Consider the following 15,516-nt stretch of genomic DNA (forward strand, 5'->3'; position numbering starts at 1 on the left):
GGCCATGGAAAAGTTACCAGTCATCATCGGGATGAGCACAAAGGGTTAACTCCAACAAGGGGAGGAATGTGGGATTTTACAACTACCAGCTAGTGGGTAGAAAACCACGAAGATAGGACTTACAGCTACCGGTTTGTAGGTAGAGGCCAGTGGAAAAGTTACCAGTCATCATCGGGATGAGCACAAAGGGTTAACTCCAACAAGGGGAGGAATGTGGGATTTTACAACTACCAGCTAGTGGGTAGAAAACCACGAAGATAGGACTTACAGCTACCGGTTTGTAGGTAGAGGCCAGTGGAAAAGTTACCAGTCATCATCGGGATGAGCACAAAGGGTTAATTCCAACAAGGGGGTGAAAGTGGGATTTTACAACTACCAGCTAGTGGGTAGAAAACCACGAAGATAGGACTTACAGCTACCGGTTTGTAGGTAGAGGCCAGTGGAAAAGTTACCAGTCATCATCGGGATGAGCACAAAGGGTTAATTCCACCAAGGGGAGAACGTGGGATTTTACAACTACCAGCTAGCGGGTAGAAAACCACAAAGATAGGACTTACAGCTACCGGTTTGTAGGTAGAGGCCAATGAACGATCTGCTAAGAGACAGAGTGAGAAAAGGATTTACAGCTACCAGCTAGTGGGTAGAAGACCGTAAAGAAAGGACTTACAGCTACCGGTTCGTAGGTAGAAGCCAACAAATTCCGCTGAGGATAAGACGAATGAGTGCCGGTTAGTAAGCGACTATTCATTTATGCCCCAGGGAAGCACAAGAGACAGCCAATAGGAAGCCAATTCAGGATTGATCCAAAAAGGCAGACTGAAACAAGACTCATCCTAATGAGGAAAGAACTCAATAGGGAAAAACCCATCCCGTGTAAGGAGGGAACGGAAGCAACCGTCATCCACGAGGATGTATCTCAGTGGGGAAATGGCAGGAAAGGATAGACACTTTCTGCTTAAGGGGTTGGCTCTACATGGAGAGATCAGACACACCCATATCTGCTTAAGGAAAATCTACTGGAGAGATTCTGTATCAACAAATAGCAGGAGACAAACATCAACAGATACACGGCAACAGCTGCAACATGAGTATCTGAATGCTATGATTATGCATGTATGCATTATGCATGATGAATGTATGATGAATGCTGACAAACAGACATGTCCAACACGCAGGTCCGGGAATCAACCGTCCGGAGAGAAAATCAAGGCCACCAGAGAGCAAAGAAAATCCACTGGGGACTGGGATATCAGGGAACACTTATCCTGCATAGGAGGAAGGCCACCAGAGGTTTCCGGAGGGATCATCGGTCACAACCGGAGAAAAGATTTCCACACACAGGCGGATGCGCCACAACAACTTGTGATGAAAATCAAAGATACCAAGAAGCAACCAAATTTCTGATGAGAAATACAAAGGCAATGACAAAGCTCCTTGTGCAAACAACTCCACTGGGGGATCCATCTGAGGGAATGCCGGATTACAGGGATGTCGACCCTCCGGATACTGAATCTTCAAAGAAAAACACCCATGCTGGTGGAGGGGAAAACTGGCCTGCTGGAGAGGCGAAAATTGAAGTCTTCAGTAAACACTTTGCTTGGGGAGCTGCCCCACAATAATGTCCGAAACAGCAAGCTTGCTGGGAATGCCCCACGATAGGGCTCAAACAGCACTCTACTGGGGACGCCCCACAATAGAGCTAACAGGGATTTGGAGGAAGAATCTGCACTGTCAGGAACATGAAGATGAACAACTTCAAACAACACTGCATCGGGCAACTTTACTGAGGAGAGACCATACGAGGTTCTGCAGGACAAAGATACAGTCATGCTCGAGATACGAACAATTGTCTTACCTGTTGGTAATCATACCACCCCCGGGAGAGCACTGTGGGTCTCCTAAGTATCCTTCCATCATTGTGAATGTTCACTTTGTTTAAGAACAATTTTTTTGAAAAATTTGTTTATTTTGAAAACAATGATACTTTATCAATTAAAACATGCAAAACGTTTGTTGAGTTAAAACAAATAAGAGTGCAAATAATTGGATAAAAGCTCAAATTGATGTGATGGAATGGTAATCTGCAAAGGGCGAGACTCCATAGATCTGTACAAGTTTGAAATCGGTGATGTATATTGGAGAGGGCTACATTGAACATAATGACCTTTCCTCTACCATTCTGAATTTTCGATGTATTCAGAGCTTCAGTCGATGACGAATCGAGAATCCCTGACGGATGACAGATATAGCACAGTCTTGTCAAGATGCAGTTACTTGCCAAATCCCTAATTTTTGCCTAGATTGCCCCAGTGTGAGGTGTTCAATCTAGCGGGATGCAAATTCTTTTTTTTTCAATGTCTCTAACTTTTGCCTGGATCGCCCTTTCGGGTTTTCAATCCACCGAGACGCTCCTTTTTGCCTAAGTCGCCCTTTGGGGTGTTCGACTTAGCGAGCTGTTTTGCTTTTTTTCTTTTAGGCGAAGTATTTCTTGACTGCATCCGGAATTCACAGGACGAGTGAACTTCTCCATCCATTGTTGTAAGTGTCAGAACACTGCCTGAAGAGGCTTTCTTGAAAACGTATGGACGTTCTTAGCTTGGAGTTCACTTGCCCCTGGAATTGGGCACGAAAGACAAGACTTTCTTGAGCACAAGGTTCCTCGGAACACACGAGGCTTGATCTTCTTGTCGAATGCTTTTTCACTCTCTGCTGATATGACTGACCATGACACATGGCAGTTGATCTCTTCTTTTCGATCGAATTCAGCATCAGCCAACTTGGGACTTCGAGGGTGCTATTTTCTTTTGTTTTTGTTTTCTTTTGATTTCTTTTTTTTGATTTTGATTGATTTCTTTTTTTTTTGATTTTGCACCCTTCTCTTTCTTTTTTTTCTTTTTCTCTGTTTCTTTTTGATAAATGCCCCAGTTGGCTGTTCTGCTGATTCTCGAGATGCAGCTGAGTGATCTTCTTTTCTTGCTCAAGAAGTCGGGAAATCTCGTCAGGAATCCCTTCAACATCATCTTCGTCCGTTTCGAATACAGGGAATTCAAAATTGGGAGATGACGTCCGATCATTATGTTCAATGGGTTTGAGAAATAACCTGCATAATGATTTAGAGATGAAAAGCTTTTTGAAAAACAAACAAGACAATCGTTATGCAGATGAAAAGATTGCTTTTATTCTTGTTTTTTAAGGTTTTTTTGTGATCACCAATTTCATGCAAAAGTGAAAAGGGAAAACAATTGGAAAAACAAATGTTTTAACATGAATTTATTTGAATGAAAATATCATTGCACAAAATGTTGCCAACAATGTCATCACTTCTCCTTTTGGCATGGGAGAAGGGTTTTTAAACAAAGCAATTATTGCAAAGACTTATGAACAACTGTAGGAATGCCCACAGTGACCCAATTGTGATAGATCCCACCAGGGATGACAACTGTCAGTATTTCTTGCATCAGCAGCTTCTGTTTTCTGAACAACCCTTCTGAAGAAAAAGTCGGCGCCGGCCCAGGACTTGTTATCTTCAAACTTGACTAGCATTGGGACCTAAGTCCTCCAAGATCAGAATACCTGACCTCACAAGGTCTTGAACCTTCATCTTTAGCTGGAAACAACTATCCACGTCATGACCAGGAGCACCCGAATGATACACACAATGCTGTTCAGGCCTATACCACCACCGAGGGTTGACAGGTATGGGCGGCGGGTCTCTGGGAGTGATCAAGTTCCGCTCTATCAGAGTGGGATACAGTTCGGCGTAGGACATGGGGATTGGATCAAAAATGATCTTCTTCCTCTCATTACTTGTACCAGCTTGATTGTCAATGGGAGGCTGATAAGCCTGCTGCTGAGGATGACGTTGTGGAGTCTGATACTGCTGAGTTGGTCTTCTCGGCTGTTGTTGAGTTTGAGTTGCTGGAATAGTCACAGCAGCAACTTGCCGATATGGTCCTCTATTTGCACTCCTTCGACGGTGCACAGCATTCGTTTCACCCTCTCCCCTTCTGGGTGCCCCAGAGGATGGCTTCTTAGAACTGGAAGAGTTTGCAGAGCCAGGATCTTGTATCCTTCCTGCTTTGATGAGGCTTTCAGTTCGTTCTCCACAGACGACAACATCTGAAAAGCTGCTGAACGGGCAACTTCCCAAACGATCCATGAACACACCTTGCAAGGTTCCAATGAACATGTCAGTCAGCTCTCTCTCCAGCATCGGAGGTTGCACTCTGGCAGCTAGCTCACGCCATCTCTGAGCATACTCTTTGAAACTCTCCTTGTCTTTCTGATACAAGCTCTGTAACTGAGTTCGGCTCGGCGCCATGTCCATATTATGCTTGTATTGCCTTAGGAAGGCCTCACCCAAATCTTTCCAGCTTCTGACTGATTCTCGCTTCAGATCCATGTACCAGTCCAAAGATGCCCCAGATAGGCTATCTTGGAAAAAGTACATCCACATCTTTTCATCGTCAGTGTAAACAGAGATCTTCCTGAAGTACGCCTGCACATGGGTGCGAGGACAGGAGGTACCGTTGTACTTGTCGAATGAGGGTGCCTTGAATTTGTAGGGGATCTTCAACCCTTCCACCAGACCCATGTCTGTCACATCAAACCCAAGGGAGTTCTGGCATTCCATGGCTCGGATTTTCTCAGCGAGAGCATCCACTTTTCTGTCCCTCTCTTCGGTTTTCACAACATCATAGTCCTCACTGAGGAGAGTAAACGTGTCCTCTTGTTGGTTGACAAACGGATCTGGATGACGAATCGGAGCCCGGGTAGCTCTGACATTGACCTCTGCAGCAAGAGGCTGTCCATTGATTCTTATACCCTCAAGTTCATCCCCGACGGCGTAGTCGTTAGTGGGAGCAGCAACATGGATAGTCTCAGGAGCGGGTGCAGCAACAGGCGAAGCACGGTTGGATGTTGGAATCACAACTTCCTGTCTCTGGGCTAAGGCACGCAGCTCCTCTTGCCCCTGAACGACCCCTTGCATCATCGTTATGAACTGGGCCATGTTTGCCCTCATCTCGGCCAACTCTGTCTGAACCTGATCCATACTTCGTTGATGGTTGAGCCTGGTTGAAAACCGGTGTGGTCTCTGATCAGCTATCCTGTCTCACAAAGGAACCGGAGTGAGAATACAGCACAAGAACACCTGTTATGCAAATGATATGAGTATGATGTTAAATGATGCGTATGATGCACATGATATGCTCATTTCTCAGGCATTCAAAGAGCCTGACCCATCCTCAAAAGATGGCAACCTGCAGCAACAAGAGAACAACAGATACAGGGAAAATGAGAACAACAGGGAGATACTAACAACCTTATCTATACATAAGGGTAAAAATGTTGCACAGCCGAAGCAACGAAATATTCGGATAACCAGAGTACAAAGAAATGAATCCCATCCAACAAGCCTGGAGGTGATTCTCAACAAAAAGATCCAAAGACGGAGTACAAGCAAATGAATCCCATCCAACAAGCCTGGAGGTGATTCAACAACAATACCAACAAAGATACAGTCTAAGGCAGACGGTCTTCTGGAATGAGGGTCTTCAGGTAATGACACTGGTCTATCAACAGTGAGCATTCTGAGCAATCTGGTAGAGGAGTGATCTTCTCTTTCAACTGTCTTCTTAGCTCCAAGACTTCTCCTCCAAGATACTCCTCTGACTTCTGTCTCAACTCCATCTCTTTCTTCAACTGACTGTCTTTGTCTCTGAGTTGCTTCTCCAAGTCTCTGATTTTCTTTTGGTAGTTGACTTCTGCTCTCTGCAATCTCAGACATTCCCTATGCTCTGCGTCCATCAGGGATTCCATCTCCTCATATGATCTTTTCTTACTCCTTGCTCTACTAGCATCCTCTCCTTGCACTTCCCTGAGTTGATGGGCCAAGTGCAGATTATCAGCTTTAGCCTTGTACAGCTCCATCTGAGTGTCTTGCTCCTTCTCCCTCAGACGACGACTCTCCATCAGGGCTTGCTTATAGTGCTCAGCAGACACACTATCCGCAAGGATCAAGGGTGGTTGCTCTTGCAACGATTCCGTCCTATCGTAGGGTAACAGCAAAGTTTCCACTCTCTTCTTTACCCAATCAGTGTAATCGGGCATGGCTATGGCAAACTTCTTCCCCAAGATGGACCCATCCTTTACTCCAACTGATCTCCAGGCCTTCCCTATCTGCTCCAGCCTAACAGGGTCATCCTTCTTCTCAAAATACACACTCTCAGCTATCTCGGCTTCGAGAGGTCTTCGACTCATAACAAACCCTAGCTGGCGAAGGGAGAGAACTGGGTTGTAGTTGATGCAACCCTTAGTCCCTACGAGTGGCACGCCCCGGAATTCGCCACAGCTTAAGATAACATCCTTCACATCCATCCGGTACGACTGCCACCTGATGTCGTAGGAAGTGAGCGACATGACCCTCTGAGTCCACTTCAGAGTGCTCTGGGTATCTACAAATGGTCCACTGGCTGGCAGAAAAGACATGAACCACTTGAATAGAAGAGGTAAGCAACACCTGATGGCCCCACCCTTACCATGCCTACTGTGGATGGCATAGTAAGTATCTGCTAAGAGGGTAGGGACTGGATTCCCTCTGATGAAAATGCTGATGGCAGCATAGTCAATGAAGTTCGGCATACTAGGAAATAGGATGATCCCATAGATCATGACAGCTAGCTGTGCGTGAAAAACTTCCCAATTCCCCTTATCTGCTTCAACTCTGGCAATCCTCAACAGAAACCTCAAAGGCAGACCCACTACTTCCCCACAGGGCCTCCAATTCTTACCAACCTCCTCAACGCTCAACCGGAGAGCTCTGGCAATCAATCTGAAGTCGACTTCCTTTGGGACGTCCAAGAAGGGAGTCTGATGCTGAATAGGGATACTCAACAGGATAGAGTACTCCTCAAGGGTAGGTGCTAGTTGATAATCCTGGAAAGTGAAGCATCTGAGCTCTGGATCATAAAACTGTAGCAGTGTCTGCAGAGGCACTGGATCCACTACCGTCTTCAACACTGTCAGGATGTCTCCATACCGTTCAACAAATCTCTTCAGTCGATCGTCTGTCACGAGGCTACCCAACTCTACTAGTGGAGTCAACGGCTCACGGTGGAAACTGTAGGAACAGGTCTTCCGCTTCAGCTCAGGAACTGTTGCCATCTCTATCAGTAGACAAGCTCGGGAATGTACCTGAGAAATGATATGCATGCAGAGATTAGTTTTTCTCTTCTTCTTTTTTCTTTTTTTTTTTTTTCAATATTTTTTTGATTTTTTTTTTTTTTTCAATGCGTTTCTTTTGAAAAATAAATATGCTATGATGCACATGATGCAGACTGGACTGGCTGATTGTGCGATCTCTGACTAGGTCGGAGCTTCAGTCAAAACTCGGAACTTAAATCCAACTTAAGGTCAAACTGATCACACTGTCTGAACATAAAGTCACCATCAGAACCAAAGTCACCAACGGTACCTGTAATGAATAACCCTTCCCCACTCACGGGTGTAGTCTAGGCCAGGGTAAAGCTGAGAGAAACGCAGCATAAATAACCTTTCGCAGAAATACTATCATATACACACCCGAAGTATGTAACGACAGTATCCTACCAGGGTCTGAACTGCTCGTGATATCAATGTTCCGCTAAGTGGCGCCATACCACCCGCTTCCCATGAATCACTCTATTCCTAATCATCCTAGATTTTCACTCATGGTCTGGGTATTGGACCTTTTACCTCGACTGACTCCCCCCCACACAGAGAAAACAGACAGCCAGCCAACAATGAATAATGAATATGAAATGCAAACATCAATGCACACAATCAATGCAAACAATAAATGTACATATATACAATGAATGCAATAAAATACAACAAGCAGAAAGCAACCAAAACCCTAATCCTAGAGAGCGCTAGGAGAGACTCGCTCAGGGAAGATGGACCAGCATAGGTCAACTTCTCTTTCCATCCCCAGCAGAGTCGCCAGCTGTCGCATCGCGCGAAAAACCGGCGGGAAAAGAAAGAAACAACAGAGCCGCCACCGTGCGTTATTTATCCCAAAAGAGGGAAAGGAAACGCTCGAAGTAAACCTAGGAAAGAACATGGTCTCGCGACCAAAGAGGATGGGTTCGGGAGTCGGTTATGCGAAGGGAAGGTGTTAGGCACCCTACGCATCCGTAGTACTCTACGGGATCCACGCACACTAGAAAGGAAAATGGTTGCTCAAACACACACACACTGGCTGAAAGAGACAAAAGAGACTGACTGAAACTGACTCGGCAGGATGTCGCATCCTGGGCCTACTTAGTCTATCAGGCATAGACATCAGAGTCGAAGTAGTTCGGACTGGGGAGACGACACATGCTCGCTAGGATGTCGCATCCTATGCATACGTATCTTCTCGGACGAGAGAAGAATCAGAGCATTCGTAGCTCGGCTGACACACACCCAAACAAACAAGACACAGGCAAACGTGGAGCCTGAATGCCAATCGTTGGACTTACATCAGCATCCGAACCAGAAAACGCACACGAAGAGGCAAACGTGGAGCCCAAATGCCAATCACTGGACTTACATTGACATCCGAACCAACAAACACAACAGACAGACAGGGAGTCTGGGACTCAGCCTACAACTGTCAAACACAAACAAACAGACAGACAGCAAATGCTAAGGAGTCAGGGACTCGAGCCTAGCAAAGGTCAGACAACACACACAAAAAGAAAAAAGGGCGCCCGGAGAGATCAGCTCAATCTCCTGCCTACATACTTCATCTGGTGTGAAGATCAGGGCGATGTAGTTCCCCTACGCAGGGACAAGGATCTAGCCTAACCAGATAACAGAGGGAGACACAACACTAGGGAGACTACGACTCGAGCCTAGATGTTGTCATGCAAAAGTCAACCCTAAGTTAAGGTTTCTAGCTAAATGGCACAAGGGCCAACCTATCCTAGACAAGGCTTGCACAGGAAGCAAGGGTCTCGATTGCAACTAGGGCAAGAGAAAGGGGAGGTCTCAATCGCAACGAGGGCGAGAGAAAAGATCGCAACGAGGGCGAAAGCAAACAAGGATTAGCTGTTAGTCGTTAGTCAAACTCGGCAAGACATCGCGTCTCGTGCCTATGTATCTCACCTGAACGTGAGAATCAGAGTTGCCGTAGTTCGGCCAAAAGGTCTAAGTATGGCTCACACAAGGGTTAAGCCACACAGACTTGACTTGCACAGGAAGCAAGTCAAGCACAACCTACCTTGCACAAGGGCAAGTCTAAACTAAACCTAGAGAGGCAAACAAAGCAATCACAAACACATACAGCATAAAATAAACACACCAACAAGGGGGCTCAAACATCAAAGGTTAGGCACTAGGGCCAACTGGAATGGGGTAAGTGTGCTCTTAACCTTGCCATTGAGAGGCTAAGGTGAAGCAGATGAAAGGAGATGAGGGGTGTGCCTCATTGCTTCTATCCCTGGCCAGAGAGAGCATTTGACAAGAATGTGTGGGTTCAGAAAGCGGGAACCCTTCTACACATTTAAACTGACTCAACTGTGCAATTGCACAAGATCTTGGGTTTTTATCTGAAGTGCATCAACACAGTGGTGTGAGCAAGACAGAAGACACACTGAATAGTGGGGGATAGATTGCTTATCCCTACCTTCCACCAATTGCCTTACTTGAAGGACTTTTCCTGCTTGGGACAATTTTAAACACACACAGGCATTGCCTCTTAAGGAGGACTTCAGACAGTTTGCCCGGTCAAATAACAGACCGGGTCTCCAGACTACATGTAGTAGAAGAGATTATACCTCAAAGCAAATGCTAAATAGCAAAGCAAGCAAGTTCAGAGAACTTAAGCAACTAAAGTACCTGAAAAATTCAAACCAATCAGTAAACAGTTCAACAGTTAAAACCAAAGGAAATGGATAAACAGTCAACCACAGAAGGTCAACTGTGCAAAGCAAGACTCAAGTTACATGAGTCACCTACAAAACAAAAGGTTAGCACAATATAGACAAACAAACATCAATCAACTTGGTATGATCTTGGAAGCACTATGCTCAACCTGAAACAGATGAACTCAACATAAGTCCAAAGGACCACTAGGGCTAGCCTAGGGTCAAAGATGAAAGAAAAAGTCAAGGCAGCAAGGAAAAGTCAACTCAAAGTCAAAGTCAACCAATTAGAAAGCAATCACAATTGGGCCCACATTCAAATCATGCATCATGATCATTTCATGAACATTTGAAGTCAAAGTAAGGCAAAGGAAGGCATACAAAAGTCAACAGAATAGCTTGCATCAAAAGTCAACCCAAGCATCTCCAAAAATCACCAAATAAATCACACTCAATCCTAACATCTAACATGGTAGACATGTAAAATTTCATGGCATTTGGATGAGAGGAAGGCAGTCAATTAAAATCATGAAGTCAACACAATTTCAAGTAAGCACAATGAAAGTCAACAAGCATGGGTCAACTTCAAAAAATCATATCAAATTGAAAACAGACGAGAAATGAATGAGATTAACACCAATGCAAAGCTCAAGGTGTCTAGTTATCACATATGAAATTTCATGATCATACAATATGGTGTGAGGATTTCCCAAATGATTTGGCAACATGTAGCACAAAAAGTCAACCATGGACTAGGCAGGGAAGAAAAATCACAATCAAATGGAAAACAGCATCATTAATTCCAGGAAAATTCATACACAAACTAGACATGGGATAGATGACTCATGCAAAATTTGGGGTCAATTGGATAAGAGGAAGCATGTGAACAAAATTAGAGAAAATGCATGATCATGGTATGACACCAAATGTGACACATAACTTCAAAAAATTATATCCAGCAAACCACAAATGGGAAATGCACAAACTTTATATGGAAATGAAGGTGAGCATGTCTAGTTTCATCACAAAACATTTCAAGGGCAAAGGATGCATTATCATTATTTCACAATTGAAATGGCAAGAGATGTCATTTATGCATACATGTTGGGAAAATAATTACCATAAAAAATCCAACCAATGAAAAATTCATTAAAAATCACAATTAAAAACTAGACTCAATCATGAACATTGTGGGAAAAACCTCATGATTTTTGGATAAAAATTGAAAGAGAAATGGATTTGTAAAGTTGGATGAATAATGAATGAAACATGAAACAACATAGCATGGCATAGGTCAACATTTGGTCAACAGCGTGGCAAAATTGTAATTCTGCATGCCACTAATTGAAACGACATCGTTTCAGGGCGCCCCAGGAAATGTCCTGATTGGCCCGCCTCCAATGAAACAGTAGCAAAGCAACAAACAGCCAATGAGCTTCGATTTTTCTGAGTTTTCAAGCACTAACCCTAAGATTTCTAACAGCCAGGCATCGTATAAACATGTTCAATCCTCAAACAAACATCAAACCAAACCAATCACACAACAGCATGGCATTGTTAACATCAAATAACATCAACCAAACAAACAATTAATCGTGGAAATCCTGGGCATGGCAGGGTTTAACAAGAACAGCATGCATTCATGTTCTTCATGCAAGCATTAATCATGAATACAAATGTAACCAACATCAATAATCAACAGGGCCATGAAATACCATCATCATATAACATCAACCAATCAACAAAACAAAGATTAATCCAACAAATTTCTGGGCAGGGTAATGTTTAGCACGAGCAGCATATATTCATCATCATCATGCAACTTGAACTTTTGAAATGTCCAGAAATCCAAATCAAGTAAACCAATAGCTTCATTCAAGCATGGTGATAACAAAACCAAGCATAATTTTCAGTATAAAACATCATGGAATGAGATTCGAGCAAAAGAACATATATGCATGAAACTTAAATCACAGATTTCTTACAAATTAATCAACCAAATCATGTGAGACAAAGTGCATAAGCTTCAGCATGTTAAGGCCTACACTAGACATGTGATGGTTTGGCAAAATGAAGGATTCGAAAAAATACCAAGTTGAAGAGCAGAAGAAGATGCAGTGGTGTATTGGCTCCTTTGGCTCGAAACAGCCACTCTTTTGGCCTTGGAATGATGGATGGTGAAGCTGTTTTCACTCACAAATGCATGAGATAACCTGAATCAATGTTTGCCATTGTTGGTAGCTTCTTGTAGCAGCAACACAAAAGGGGTTTCCAGCTAGTGATTGATGGTGAAAATGAACTCCAAATGTTGTTTAGAACATGGAGGAACCAAGGATCGCTCGTGTGTTTTTATGATTTTCTCAAATCGAGTCCAAGTGCAAATTTGCAAGAGAGGAGAGAATGCAGTTTTCTGTGGTTTTCAAGTGGTGGCTAGGGTTCAAATGAGCAGAGAAAATGTTTATATGCATCTGTTTTTGCTCACATTATCACATGCTAATCCAAGTTTAACCAAATGGCCCTTTTTGCAAATTGCTAAGTTGGAAACAAATGAGTAAATGGAGGTGTATAAGCCACGAAATTGGGCCCTTGGCCAGCTGCAAACTGATCACCCAATTGCTGTTTTGTAGTCTGCTTATGAGTGGTTAACTTGTTTGGTTTAAAATGCATCAATTGCATATTTGCCAATTGTGTGCACAAGTGAAAAGGAGGGTATGCCTTGCACGATTTGGGCCTTGGCCAGCTGCAGAATGACTGCCCAATTTGCTGTTTTATGATTTGCACATGACTTGCTAGCTTGCCTTCACTTCATGGAGCAAATTGCAAAAAATGTCAATTTCACACTTTTGGCCAAAATGATAGCATTATGATGAAATGAACATGGAATTAAGCTTGGAACATGTCACAAATATGGTATAGAGTGAATCCCAATTGGCCAATTGTGCAAAAAGTCCATAGATCAAAAAGTCAACTTTGAGTCAAACTTTGATTTTTAATGGAAAAAGTCAAAAAATGCCATTTTGATTGGCAAGGTTTTAGGTCATGAAGTTTATATTTTTGGAAAGAGGATGAAAAATGTGGTTTGTAGGAAAAAACCCCACCAAATTTGGCTTTATGGTTTGAGAAATATGCCCCTTTGAAGTTCACAAATTTCTGAAATTGAATTGATCATATCTTGACAACCACACATGGGATTTGAGAGTTCTTGGACTTTTTGAAAATGGGAGAACAAGATCTTCAACTTTCATGTTGGGCAAAAATTCATTTGGAGCTTGTATCATGATGCAAGTTGAGGATCAAGAAGTTTCCATTTTGGCAGTTGAAATTACAGGTCCAGTTTCTATTTCTGGAAATTTTCTGATTGGCTTCAAATTCTTCAATGATGTTGATTGCCATGACACATGAGGCCTATTAGGACATGAATAAGCTCCTTCAAACCATTTCCATCCATCAGAACCAAAGAATCAACCACAGTTGACCAACTTTGACTTTTCTAGGGTTTTGGACTGACTGTGCACTTCTGATGAATTCCAAACCCTAGTTCCTTGAGACCTTGACTTCAAAAGATGTCCCAAGACATATGAACTCTTGATGATTGATCATGGTGCCCAAATTCCACAAGAATGGCCACCATCCGCTGCTTTGATTGACTGTTGACTTTTTAGGGTTTCCTGCCTGCCTGTGCATTGACTGCTGACCTCTGAGCCTTCAACCCTTGACTTGAACACTTCAAAAGGACCTCCAAGTCATGTGAACTTGTTGGACAAAGCCTAGGGTTTTGATTCCTTGAGAAACACCTTTGCTTGATTGATGGACTGATCTCCTGATCAGTTTGACCTAATTCTTGACTTGCTTGCACTTGAGGCAACTGGGGACAATGCAAATGCTATGCAATGGATTATGATATGCTATGACCTAATATGAAATGGTATGTACAATGATAGGTGCAAATTTGAGGTGCTACAAGTGTCTGGTCTTCTTTTGGTGTCGGTAAACACCATTTTTCGGTGTTTTCCCAGTCATTCGTTAATGTCTGGTCTTCTGTTGGTGTCGGTAAACATCATCTTTCGATGTTCGTAACGTCGTCTTTCTTCCCCAGAAGTTTTCTCCTCTCTGCTGGTGTCGATAAACGTCGAGTTTTTCCTATGCGTCTGTTGGCGTTTAGTTGCTTGTTCCCCACGAATCATTTGGTAATGCCTGATGATTCCCCGCCGAGTTACCTCTCCGTTGGTTTCGATAAACGTCGAGTTTTTCCCGATCGTCTGTTGACGGTTGTTGGTGATATATTTCCCCATGCAGAGTATTCCCATTCATCCGTTGATGTCTAGTTACCTCTCCGTTGGTCTCGATAAACGTGGAGTTTTTCTCATTCGTCCATTGACGTCTGATTGTATATCCTATTCCCCAGTCATTCATTAATGTCTGGTTGATTCCCAGCCAGAATCCCCAGTAGAGTCGTCGGTGTACGTCCTATTCGGTTTCTGGTTGTTGTATCTCGTCCTTAGTGAAGTGGTTTCTCCTTCTCCGTTGGTGTCGATAAACGTCGAGCTTCTCCCATTCGTCCGTTGACGTCTGGTCGAGTTTTCTCCTTCTCCGTTGGTGTCGATAAACATCGAGCTTCTCCCGTTCGTCCGTTGACGTCTGGTCGAGTTTTCTCCTTCTCCGTTGGTGTCGATAAACGTCGAGCTTCTCCCGTTCGTCCGTTGACGTCTGGTCGAGTTTTCTCCTTCTCCGTTGGTGTCGATAAACGTCGAGCTTCTCCCGTTCGTCCGTTGACGTCTGGTCGAGTATTCCCATTCATCCGTTGATGTCTGGTTACCTCTCCGTTGGTTTCGATAAACGTCGAGTTTTTCCTGGTCGTCCCCAGTTGAGTTACCTCTCCGTTGGTTTTGGTAAACGTTGACTTTTTCCCATTGCGTCCGTTGACGTATGGTTGTATCTCTCTCCAGTCATTCATTAATGTCTGGTTACCTCTCCGTTGGTTTTGGTAAACGTCGAGTTTTTCCTGGTCGTCCCCAGTTGAGTTACCTCTCCGTTGGTCTCGGTAAACGTCGAGTTTTTCCTAGTTGTCCGTTGGCATCTAGTTGTGATTTCTATTCCCATTCATCGTCTTGTGATGTCTAGATGTGACAGTACCTTTGAGAGAAAAATCAAAATCCCCAGTAATAAATATCAGATCCCAGTGGACGTTTCCGTTGGTGGATCCTCGCAATGTGCAAATTTCTACGGTTCTTCGGTATTCAATCCCTGTTTACCCTGAAAGTCTGACAGTCGTTGCTCTCATCCGTTCGGGTTCCCAGTTGATTGAATAGGGGCAGCTGTAGCACCTCAAATTTTCACCTCCCATTTTGTACATTCATTGTCATATTAGGTCATTAACATAACATTGGCCACTGCATAGCATTGCATTGTCCATTTGCCCAAGTGTAAGTCATCAGACAAGATTAGGTCAACTGGTCAGGAGAATCAGTCAAGCAAGCAAGCAAGTTCAATTCCTATTGAGACAAAGCCCTAAGGTTGGTTCAACATGTTCATGTGACCTAGGGATCATTTTGAAGTGGTTTGGCCAAGGATTGGATGATCAAAGCTCAACAGTCAAACTGAATTTCATTTGAAACCCTAGAAACTCAAT

The sequence above is a fragment of the Lathyrus oleraceus genome, chromosome 7 (assembly GCF_024323335.1).
Source record: "Lathyrus oleraceus cultivar Zhongwan6 chromosome 7, CAAS_Psat_ZW6_1.0, whole genome shotgun sequence".
NCBI lineage: Eukaryota > Viridiplantae > Streptophyta > Magnoliopsida > Fabales > Fabaceae > Lathyrus > Lathyrus oleraceus.